Source organism: Protopterus annectens, chromosome 6.part0, assembly GCF_019279795.1.
Source record: "Protopterus annectens isolate FY-2018-M chromosome 6.part0, PAN1.0, whole genome shotgun sequence".
In the NCBI taxonomy this organism is placed as follows: Eukaryota; Metazoa; Chordata; order Ceratodontiformes; family Protopteridae; genus Protopterus; species Protopterus annectens.
The window spans coordinates 730,254,511-730,266,790 of NC_056737.1; the positions used below are offsets into that span (position 1 = coordinate 730,254,511).

At 41.9% G+C, this 12,280-nt stretch overlaps 1 protein-coding gene across 1 annotated transcript in view; it reads right to left on the reverse strand.

The window, feature by feature from the left end:
- LOC122803889 (probable serine/threonine-protein kinase kinX) overlaps positions 1 to 12,280 on the reverse strand; it is a 654,852-nt gene that overhangs the window by 620,484 nt on the left and 22,088 nt on the right. The gene's annotated exons all lie outside the window — the stretch shown is intronic.

Consider the following 12,280-nt stretch of genomic DNA (forward strand, 5'->3'; position numbering starts at 1 on the left):
GCGTGGGTTAGGTATGTGTGCGATTGTGCGGACATGAGGGTTAGGTGGGTTAGGGCGCGGGTCAGGTAAGTGTGTGATTGTGTGGAAGTGAGGGTTAGGGCGGGGTAGGTGAGTTAGGGTTAGGGCATGGGTGAGGTGAGTGTGCAATAGTGACGAACCTTAGGGTTTGGGTTAAGGTAAGTGGATAGCTAGTGGTGTGTGTATAGTTTAGTGTAGGGTTAGGTGTAAGATTTTAGGTGTATGTGTGTGGATTGCTGTTTGTTTGGTGTGCTTGTGTTGTGTGTGTGTGTTTTGGAACAGCAAATTTTTTCCCTAGGAAAAAAATTCGCTGTTCTGCATGTTCGATGTTTTCAGCTTTCACTGAATAGGGGTCGATATTAGAACATTCAAAGTTTTGAAACTTCGATGTTCTAATATAGACCCTTATAAACTGTTCAACAAAAAATGGACAATGCCTGCCATGTTAAGTATTAGTCAGGGACAACTAGAAAGCCTCATTTGTTTCTCCACTATGCTTGGTACACTGGTGCTCAGCATAAAATCATATCCATTAGATTTAGGTAGATGCCATAATACTGGGCAAGCCAGCTCATAAAAGTACAGTTGTGTAAGTAAACTTAACAGTACAGTAAAAGTTCAAATGATCACTGATGCAGTAGTCTTAGCTATATGGGTTATATTTTGGTAAGTATATAAAAGCTGGCCAGATTCCAAAGCTTCAGGGTACCTTCCATGCACCCAAATTGTCAGGCAGCTGTTGTATCCTAAAAGGTTATTGCAGCAGTGATCAATATGACAAACGTACAAGTAATCAAGCTTTGGAATACAACACAAATGACCACCATTTCTTACTAGTTTGCTATTGGAGGATGATTTTCAGATTTGTTAAGCAGAAACAGGTAGAAGAGTAGTGCAAGAGCAAATAATTGCAGAAGTAAAAGGACTTGAGTAAAAGAAGGAAAAAAGGCAGCAAAGAAAATGTAAGAAACTAAGAATAATACAGAACAAATTATATAAGCAAATCATACAGTAAAAAAGGACAAGAAAGCACTGTCCAAAGTGACACTTCCAAATGTCTAAGAAAGAAAAAGCCTGCAGATTAAGCTCACAAGTGAGGCAATGTCAGAGATACAAAAGTCATTAAAAATAATATCCACAAAAATAAACAATTCTCATGTCCAGAGATCACAGGCATTTTAAGAATTTTCACTTTGGCGATCTCAAAAAAAAAAAAAAAAAGTTTATCTTCGTTATCACATATCAAATTGTGTCACTTGGTAGCAGAGCTCATGAAATTTTCTGAGTGATCAACTAGATAGCCTTGCTGAAGCTACGGAGATATTTTAAAAGGAGATGCAGTATGATCCCATAATAAATCATGTAAACAAACACTGTAGGCATGACTTGTTTACCCACTGTGACTTAAGTAGGATCTAGTATACATTAAACACCACTCCAAATATAATCATAGCATGTTAAAGCAGACAGCAGCTCAAAACAGTATTAAGACACTTTACAACATAAACAGGAAAAAGTATAAAACACACAGGTAAAAGCTCAAGTGGAATTTAAGTGTTAATCTACAAAAGCTCATCACAGAAATGTCAGATTCATTAGCATGGAATTTAAGTGAGTGTTAAAGTCATAAATAAATAACATTAAGAATTTACCTTATATGCCTTTAGTCAGGAACGACACTTCAGGATTTGCAAACAGAAATTTTATTTGTGCAACACGGAGTTAGTCTTCATAATTCTTGCTGAAGCATTCTCACTTTACATACATAAACTAATTTTATGCATTTTCTTATCAAACTGCTCATGCAGTTTCATGACGTTATAATGACTGCGTCCTATAGAAAACTTTGCAAAATGTCCTCATCCCTCGTGACTTTTGCCTCAGACTTCACGTGAACACCTTTCTTTACATTATTCACCTGCTTCCAAGGGGTCTTGTTTCTGACCTTGGATGTTTCAAACGTACCCTAGCAAAGCACAGTTGTGTACACTTACCATAAATGTAGATATTAGAGTGTATTCACTGTTGCAGTCATCTCATTTGGGTTATCTGCCTGCAGGTAGCCCTCAGCTGGCCTGAATACCAGAGTCTTCGGATTTCTGCGTCGGATGCTGTCACTTCTTCTATGATGTCAGGGGTATAAAACATGCAGCCAAAGCCATTACATCAGTTTTTCTTGCCCCAGATGTCAGGTGCCCCCACAATATGAAGCAATTCTATGGTATGTAACACCCCCAACAAAAAGCAAATACACATTATATAATATATACCAAACAAAAAGGAATGGTACACCCAAGAGAAATTAAGGGGCTGAAGGGAGGGTAACCAGGACTGAAACAGTGAATACACTCGAACATCTACATTTATGGTAAGTGTACACAGCTGAATATGTTCGTGTTTCACTGCTGCAGTCATCACATTTGGGTTGATTCCCCAAGCTAAGGAAGGGTGGAAGCAGTTAAAGAGCATTAGGGCTAGCAATCAGACCCTGTAAGACTGCTGAGGCAAATGCAGCTCTGGATTTAGAAAAGATAGGCAGGTGGTAGTGCTTGGTGAAAGTATGTACAGAGCCTCCAGGTAACAGCTTCCAGGATGTCCCTGGAAGAGACTCCTCTGAGAAATGCCGTAGAGGTAGATGCAAGCCCTGGTGGAATGAGATCTTATCCCCTGTGGAGTAGGTTTTCCATGGTGCTTTTAGCAGAAATGGATGCAATGGGCTATCCATTTGGAAATGGTTTGCTTTGAAATGGCTTTCCCCTCTGTCCCTGCAGCAAAGCTAATTAGCAGCACGTCAGATTTTCTGAGAGGCTTAGTTCTGTCCAAATAGAATCTAAGCTTTGTGTGCACATCCAGAGAGTGCAGTATCCTTTCCCCCTTATTTTGAGGATTAGGAGGAAAAAGTAGACAAACAAATGGACTGGTGTAGAGCCACACTAGACACCACTTTGAGCATAAAGGATGGATTAGTCCTGAGGGAAACCCTGTCCGGATGGAAGATAATGAAGGGTTCCACTGCCATGAGGGCCTGCAGTTCAGACACTCTTCTTGCTGAAGTGATGGCTAGAAGTAAGGCTGTTTTCCAAGAAAGGAATTTCAACTCTGCTGTAGCAGCTTGTTCAAAGGGGGGAAGAGTTGTTGCGTCTTTTGGCTTTTACCGGTTAGGGGTCGCCACTGCAGAACTCCGGTCAGGGAAGAGTGAGAGTTTTTCCAAATACAAAGTTAAGGTCCCAGACTGGAGGGGGAGCTCCTTACATGTTTGGCCCCTCTAAGGAATTGTTTTAGCAGGTGATTAGAGAAGAGGGGTGGCTCAGTATAATAATGTGCTGAAATGGCAGAGGCATGAAACATGAAGAGAAAGATAGGCCTGTGTGGAGCATTTCTGCTAAATAATCTAGAAAATGAGGTAAGCTGGGCACCGTTGTGCCTATCTCCTGAACCCGGCTCCAGGAACACCATCTTTTACACTTTTCTGAACAGGATTTTCTAGTACTAGTACTAGGCCTCCTTACTTCATGAATGACATCCAGCACCTGCTTACTGAGGGTTGCTAGAGGTGAGCTCAGGGAATTACAACCAACAGCAGAACCAGCAAAATATTCCAAAAACGACAATGGACTCAGTTCCACAATAAAATTTATTGCTTGTCTTGTCTTAGCGTCTCGGCCATTACAGCCTTCAAAGAGTACAAATTTACCAAAAAACACATCCCCCTATTTATACATCACCAATAATCATTTAATTAAATAATCAATCAATTAAACATGCATTTTAAAATTTTAAAGCAAACTTCTCCAATTAACTTCTCTGTTCAAGCCTCTTGGTGTCAGTGTATCAAATTTCAATATAAATACAGTTTCCTTGTACAATAAAATATTTTTAATTAATCTTTCATCCCCTTTCCTAATAAACACGTCTTCCAGAATAGTAGCTTGTAATAGATTAGCATCACTATTATGTTTTTCCCCAAAATGAGATGCTATAGGACTTTCTAATCTCCCCTTCTTTACCATCTCTAATGTGTTCCTGCAACCTAATTCTAAATTTCTTTTTAGTTTCCCCAATGTATAAAAGGTTGCAGGGGCATCTCAGGCAATAAATTACACCTACTGTATCACATGTGAAATAATTATGTGGTCTAAATGTTTTTCCATTAATCTTAGGAAAACTCCGTTTAATAAGAGAACATGTATTGCAATTGTTACACGGTATAGTACCCAAAGATACTACTGAGGTGGAGGGATTAGCTACTGGAGCAATATAATAAGCTTTAACCAATTTGTACCCCAAATTCTGTCCTCTCTTATAAGCTACATATAGTAAATCAGAGACAATTCTATGTAGCAGCTCATCTCTAGGTAAGAATAGATCTTTTCCATTTAGTATACTCGATGATGACAAACGGCACGGCCAATCATCTGCGCTGCGCTGGGGGGTCATGGTATAATTTCCAATAATGCTTTATTAGTTCCCAGATCCCAGTACTTAAAATATTATAAGTGGTCACAAAAAACATTTTATCATTTTCAACCAAAGAATTAATATTACCAACACTAGTAAATCTTTTTCTACTATTGTATCATGTTTGTTCAAATTAAACTGTATTAGTTTATCAATAGACCCATAAATTAAATTTTCACTATATCCTCTCTCTAAAAACATAGATAGGGTTTGACCAATTTGTTTTTGTAAATCTAATTTATTATTACAGAGCCTAGACAATCTAATCATCTCTCCATAAGGTAAAGACTGAATAATATGAGTCGGATGGCAACTAGTACCATCTAGCACCTTGGGATCAAGATGAAACAGTTAAGATCAAACTAAAGGAGGTAAAGTCCAATCTGAGATGCCAGTTGGCATATAGTACTGACAATTTTGCTATTCGTAATACCATCAGAAAATTTTGGCCAGTGCTAACATCGGACAACAAAATTATGGAAATTGTTGGAAATCAACCCAGCTTTTCTTTTAAGAACAGGAAAAACTTAAAGACTATTATGTTATAAAACAGAAACTGAAGCTATTTCTGAAGACAGGAGTTTTCAGATGAACAGGAGAGTTGGTACATTCAGATGTGGACGTTGCAAGGCATGCTCTCATATAAACATCGAATACTTTTACACATCCCCTGACTAAGAGGAACTATACGTTTGAAGGATTTGCAAACTGTCGGAGTAAGAACATTATCTATGTGGCAACCTGCAGTCATTGCAAGGCATACTACATAGGGAAAACTAATCAACTGCTCAAGGAATGTATCCTACAGCACTTATCTGACATAAGAAAAAAAGTTACCAGCATAGGTTCATAGGTGGGTACTAGGCTATCAGCCCAAGGTCCTACATAAGCCTAGCCAACAAGGTTCCCTGGCTTACGCCACCCAAGAGTTATTTTCCTGTGCCCCTGTCAAGCAGAGACACAGAAGTGATCCCCGGGGTGTATTTCCTATTTCCCATCCACTCATCAAGATTTTTCTTGAAAAGTGCTAATGAAGAACTTTTCCTGACATAGATGGGTAGCCTGTTCCAGAGTATGGGAAGTCTCAGGGACAGGAATCTATCCCTCCAGCATGTGCTGCTTATTGTGGTGACAAGGTTTAGGTCCCTAGAGCGTGTAGCTCTAAGGGATTGGGATTTCTTTAGATGTAGCATGTCCAACAGCTCTGGGTTTGACATAGCTTTATATGTTAGGCAGAGATCACCTCGGAGTAGGCGATATGCTACGGAGCAAAGCTGGAGGTTTTTGAGGCGGTCAGTGTAGGGCATTTGTTTGAGGCCAGTAATCCTCTTTGTGAGGTACTTCTGTGGCCTTTCCAGCTGCTGCAGATGTCTTCTGAGGTACATTCCAAAAGGGGCACTGTACTATATTAATGGGTCTAATGAGTGTCGAGTAGAAGGGAGAATGACCTCTTTTCCTGGATGAGAATCCTTTTATGATGAGGTGTGCACGTAGGACTTCCTGATTACTGTGGCTATGTGACTATCAAAGGAGAGACTACTGTCCACTTGGGTCCCAAGGTCTCATCACAAATTCGGTGTTAAGTAGATTGCTGCCTATGTGGTAGTTCATAGGTACAGAGTTTTTACCAAAGGGGATGACACTGCACTTTTTGGCATTGAGCTTGAGGCCATTGCTCTGACACAAGGCATCTGTCTCAGCGAGGCCCTTCTGTAGGATGTCCACATCATTTGGGAACTTGACTATGGCTCCTAGTTTGGAGTCATCTGCGAACTCAGTTAGCCAGAAGCCTTCTGTGTTAGCCTGCACTTGAGAAGTAGATACCAAACAGGAAAGGTCCCAGGACGGTACCCTGTGGTACTCCACTTGTCACTGTTTTGAGGTCAGATTTGGAGTGTGCAACTTTTACAGTGTGGGTTCGGTCAGGGAGCCAGTTGGCAACCCATCTTGTGACGTGTAGGGATTTATACCTAGTTTAGTGAGATAAGCTATAATTCCAGAATGGGGGATGGTGTCAAAAGCCTTGGCGAGGTCAAGATAGGCTGTGTGAACCACCTTACCCTCATCTACAGCTTTGGTGACTGCCTCAAAGTCGATCAGGTTCAGGAGGCATGATATGCCTTTCACAAACCCGAACTGGGTGGGATCCAGAGTTTGGAGGTTACCACTGTCTTTGTTTAGGAGTTCCATGATGATACATTCCATGGCCTTGCAGACCAGGCTCGTCAGGCTAATAGGTCGACAGTTCCCAGGATCTGTGGTGGCTTCCCCTTTGTGGAGTGGGCACATTCAGTGGGCACAGAGCCTGATGTGAGGCTATTATTGAACATGGTGCTTAAGTGGGGAGCCAGTTGGTTCTAAAGTTAGTGTAAAACGCAGCCTGGGATGTTGTCCGGTCCCATGGATGCTGTGTTTTTGGCTTTAGAGTGTGCAGCTTTTACCTGCATAGTTGTGATTACAGGGACTCTGCATTCTTCCTGTACAGATGTGTCCTTTAGAGGGTGTGTGTGTGGGGGGGGTAAAGTTAGCACTGAACCTATCTGCCAGGATGTTGGCAACATCAGTTGGTTCTGTAATTTTCGTGCCTTTGTGCTATAACTCAGAACAGATCTGGGTGTTGCCATCGAGATTCTTGACATAGCTATAGAATGCTTTGTGGCTGTCCTTAGAATTAGTGGCGATTTTGTTTTCGTAGCTAGCTTTGGAGGATCTTATAAGGGATCTCAGCTTCTTACTGAGGCTGACCAGGGAGTTCCTCCACTCATGGGATTTTACTCTCTTTTGCAACAATTTCTTCCTTCTGTTGTACAGTTGGTTTATGGCAGGGGACAACCAGATTGGCTTCCCTTTTTTGGAGGATAGCGTCTTGGTTCTGTTTGGGATAGCACAATCCATGCACTTGTGTAAATGCTTATAGAGTGCATTCGTGCAGGATTCAGCAGTTGTAACTGTATTGTCCATCTGCATGGGTGTCATGAAGTTCACCACTTCTGTCTTAAGAAGCATGAAGTTGGCTTTGGAGAAAATTTTTACTGTGGTTTCCTTAATGGGGGGGGTGGGAATGGGATGTGGAAATCAGGGGTGATTAGCTTATGGTCGGATCGGAGCAAAGAGGAGTTGACTTCAGGTGTGGAACACCGGTCACTCATGTTGGTAATGATTGGGCCTAGGATATTGTTGCCCCTGGTGGGGATGTGGACAAGTTGATCCAGGGCTTTGGAGATTATGAATTCCAGAAAGCGTTGAGCTAAGAAGTTGGTACACGAGTAGTTTTCCCAATTAATGGTGGGGTAAGTTGAAGTCGCCCATTATTAGGATGTTTGGCTGAACCCTAATATTTTCCAGTACATCAAGAAAAGAGGAGTTGGAATCCTGGGGCATGGTGGGGGATCTGTAGCAAGCAACAATTTGGATTGCAGTTTTGCCCAGAGTTCATTGCACTTGGATAACCTCGGATGCATTATGCTGAGCAACTAGCCTGGAGGTGTGGATATCCTTGATGAATATGGACACACCTCCGCCTTTGGTGTTTCGGTCCAGGTTACATGGTCGAAAGGTGTGGCATGAGTGATAGCCTGGTACTGCAGGGGTGCTCTCTGGAGCCTTGAACCAGTCTCAGTCACTGCACAGATATCAATGTTCTCCATTTTAAGGAGTGCCTCAAGTGAGTGCATTTTGAGATTTAGACTTCTAGCATTGAGTAGCATTACCCTCAGTTTTTGATTGCCTGTTCCTGTTATGGTGATGAATTTGTTATTTGAACCTTGCCTAAAAAGGCACTATAGGGGCAGCAAGAGCCTTAGCCAGTATCCGGAATCCCAAGGGCAACCGGTGCAGGCCATCTGTGGCAAATTATCGTGGTCTGTCGACCATGTCATCCCAAGCAGACAGATACTGGATCCCCTTAGAATGACACCAGAAGCTTAGCCAATTGTTGAAGTCAATAATTTTGTCCTTGTACTGCGGTATCATTCTGGGCGATGGCAGACAGCTTACTCAGGGCTAGGGTCATACCTGCCTGAGCTACAAGATCAGAGCGCTCTCTTCCATGCCTCTTTTCATGTAGTCCAGGGAGGTACGTTTCAGGTCATTCACACCAACATGGACAATGACAGAGTCATATCTGTACTTGTTGTGAAGTGACCTTAGTGCATGGGTTATGTGACTGATCCTGGCACCAGACAGGCAGCGGACAGTAACCTTCTCCTTGTTTAGTCTGGTGAGTGGGACATCAGTGTGCCTGACTATAGAATCACCTATGACTAGTGTGTTGGGTACGTTGTTTTGCCTTATTGGCTGTGGTTGAGTCTGTGGGCTGTGTGTCATTTGGGTTGTGTTTGGGGATGGAGGTTGCTTGCGTTTCTGCTTTGGAGGTCTCTGTTGCTTAGATTATTATTGAGAGCCTCCGCAAATGTTTTTCTGTTACTATGTGTGGATTTTGGTGGTGTAGATTTAGGGAGACTATGTGATGAGTGTGGTGTGGTGCAAATGTTTACCTTCTCCTCATGACTGTCAAGTTCAGGCTTGGCTGGAGAGAGCTTTACCTCCAGTTTGGCTAGATAAGTGCATCTCTCACAGGTTGTAGTGTTGAGTGGTAGGAGGAGAGGGTTGTCTACGTACATGAGGCAATTTCTACATTGTCTCAAGATGCCCAGATTCATCAGATAGACAGGAGAGAACACTGGGAGCTGACCCTTGGACATGCCAGAATAAAAAAAAACTATTTTCCTCTAGATAAGTGAGGAAAGTGAGTACAAAAACTGTTTTTCTCTAAGCAAGTGAGAAAAGTAAGTACAAAAACTGTTTTCCTCTAGGTATTGAGGAAGACTTGAGTGCTATAGTAATTAGTATCTTATTTAGTGCTTACAAGTTCTGAACAAGTGCGGAGCATGAATAAGCAAATTTAAGTGCTAAAACTAAGACTATCTGCACTAGACGAGTTACTGGACAGGAACAAGTGCAAATGCAGGCTTTCAAATCAGAAAGTTGAGAGAGATGGAAGAGATTGCCCAAACGGCCAATAAAAAAGTTATGTACTCACCATAACGTTCCATGTATGTAGTCCATCTCGCCGAACATTATTGCATGTGGGGTTTGGAGCCGATCCTCGGCTCAGACTCGGCCGCTTAGAAAGCCTGAAAACTTCTGATTGGCTCGTGGCTAATAGGTATCACATGATGCATGCACACATTCCCCAGATCTTGTTCGCCCAAGCTTCAGAATTTCCCCGTCTTCCAACGCTCTCATCGTTGACACTGAAAGCACTGTCTTAACCACGCCAGATACACCACTGGCTTACAGCCCAGGACGCCTGACTCGTTTCCAACTCCACTCCTAAACACAACTAAACTGCGGCCCGAACTCAAGCCTAATGCACTCACAAACTCTGATGTCGCTTTTTAAACCTCCGTGCCCTCAATGTACCAATCATAGATCAGAAACTCCCCTGAAATCTCGCTTTCAACGCCAGAATCAATCTTATTATTTTGAGTTACTAATTTTGAAGTCTCGATTCCTTCCCACAGAACTCATATTTTGCAATGCTATAGGTTCTTACTGAACATCAAAAAACAGACTGACTAATTAAGCTCATGTCACCTTTGTCACCTACTATTGATCAACTGAATTTCGCTGAAGCTATCCCTGCCGACTGGGCTCCGACATCTTTGTTCGCTACTAGATCTGCTGTGTATCTTCTTTCCGGGTTTCTAAACTTCGACTTTCTCTCAAATTTCTGTCTGCTCCGTCTTCCTCTTTTTTTTCTCTTTCTCTCGCAATGCCTCCCTTGCTACCCATCTTCCTTCCTGCTTGCTACGCTTCAAGCTGCTATCCTCGTCCCCCTCTCCTTTTTCAACTGGATACTCCAACCTTTACTAAGTCCAGAATACTTGTACCAAACACTAATTCGAATACTGGCATAAACGGGTCAACCTATTTTTTCCCCTTGTATTTTCTTGCCCTTTTCCTTATTCCTTCAGCTCTTCCAACCTGCTCTAGCTTCCACTTATCCTCTTTTTTTTCTTGCTTTTATTCAGCTCGCTAATTTTGCTTTTCCATGCTAATTTGTTGCATCTTTTCTATGACACTAACGATATTTTTTTTTTTTTGCTTGCTTTTTTTAGATACTGGAGCTTATCTCCTTAGCCCCTTAACTGAACTTTGTTTTGTCATCTACTCAGACTAGTCCAGGTCGAGAAAATATATTCATTCGTTTGTTCATTTGCCCTCATTACTGATATGTTGGTTTTAGTATGTTTTAGTAATGTTTGGTCTATCTTATTCTTCCGAATGCGTGGAACTTGCCTCCTCCCTCTCTAAAAATGGAACATGGATCGACCAGACTAGCCCGGTTAACAAATGTAAAATAAATAAATAAATAAATAAATAATAGTCTACCAGAATTAGACATGAAAAAGGAACAAAGGTCGGGAAGAATAAACTGTAATAAAAGGAGCCCTTGTGGCAAAAACCACTGTAGAAAGGGAAAAACTATATCCAGATCCTCCAGGAAGGGGGCTGGTGGGTGGGTTCGTAATAATGTTCGGCGAGATGGACTACATACATGGAACGTTATGGTGAGTACATAACTTCTTTATGTAGTCCTATCTCGCCTCCATTATTACATGTCCATAGCATCTTGAATGGGTGGCTCACTGGAAGATACTCCTGAGTACCGTGGAACCAAATAAAGCTCTACCCCTGGAAGTTAAATCTAATTTATAATGGGAAATGAAGGTATGATGGGTAGCCCATGTTGCTGCTGCACAAATACTATCAATAGGTGTCCTGGCTTGGAAAGCAGCAGAAGTAGAGAGGGACCTGGTGGAATGCGCTTTAACTTTAAAGGGCAACTCCTTTCCTTGAAAACTGTAAATAAAGGAAATACAACTAGAGATCCAGTTCAAAAGTGTAACCTTAGAAGCTGGCAAGCCCATTCTCGCCTCAGCAAAGGAAATAAACAGCTGTTCTGATTTTCTAAATTCTTTGGTCCGGTGGATATAGAAACGTAGTTGCCTGTGTACATCCAATTGGTGGAATGTATACTCAGCTTTGTTGGAGTGATTAGGGAAGAACACTGGCAATTCAATTGTTTGGTTTAAGTGAAATTGAGAACAGACTTTAGGAATAAAAGAAGGGTTGGTCCGGAGAGAGACCCTATCTTTGTGAAAAATTAAATATGGAGGTTTAACTGATAGGGCTTGTAATTCAGAAACTCGCCTGGCTGAGGTTATTGCTACCAGAAAAAGAGTCTTCCAAGACAAACTTCAACTGACAACTATGGGCTGGTTCAAAGGGTGGCAGAGTAAGTCTAGACAGAACTAGATTCAGGTCCCAAGGTGGAATGGGGTCTTGCACAACAGGTCTTAACATCATGAAACCCTAGGATATGCACAGTTTGTGAGACATAAGACTGGAATCATTAATCCCCACATGAAAATTAGATATTGCTGCTAGTTGAACTCGGAGTGTAGCAGCCGCTGAACCTTGGTGAAAGAGTTCAGAAAGAAACTCTAAAACAATAGGAATGGGAGCTGTAAATGGATCAACGTCTCTATTATGTGCCCATATGGAAAATCTCTTCCATTTACTATGATACAATTTTCTGGTTGAAGGCTTGTGAGAAGAGATAATAATATGAGTTACAGCTGGAGACAAATTATGAAGCCTGACTAGTGATGGAACTGGAGCAGCCATGCTGTCAGTTTAAGAGTATGGAGACTGGGGTGAAGAGAACCTGACGTGTGTCAGGAGGTCTGGCACTGGGTCCAGCGTCCATGGGCAGTCCAACAGGTGAGGCCCGAGA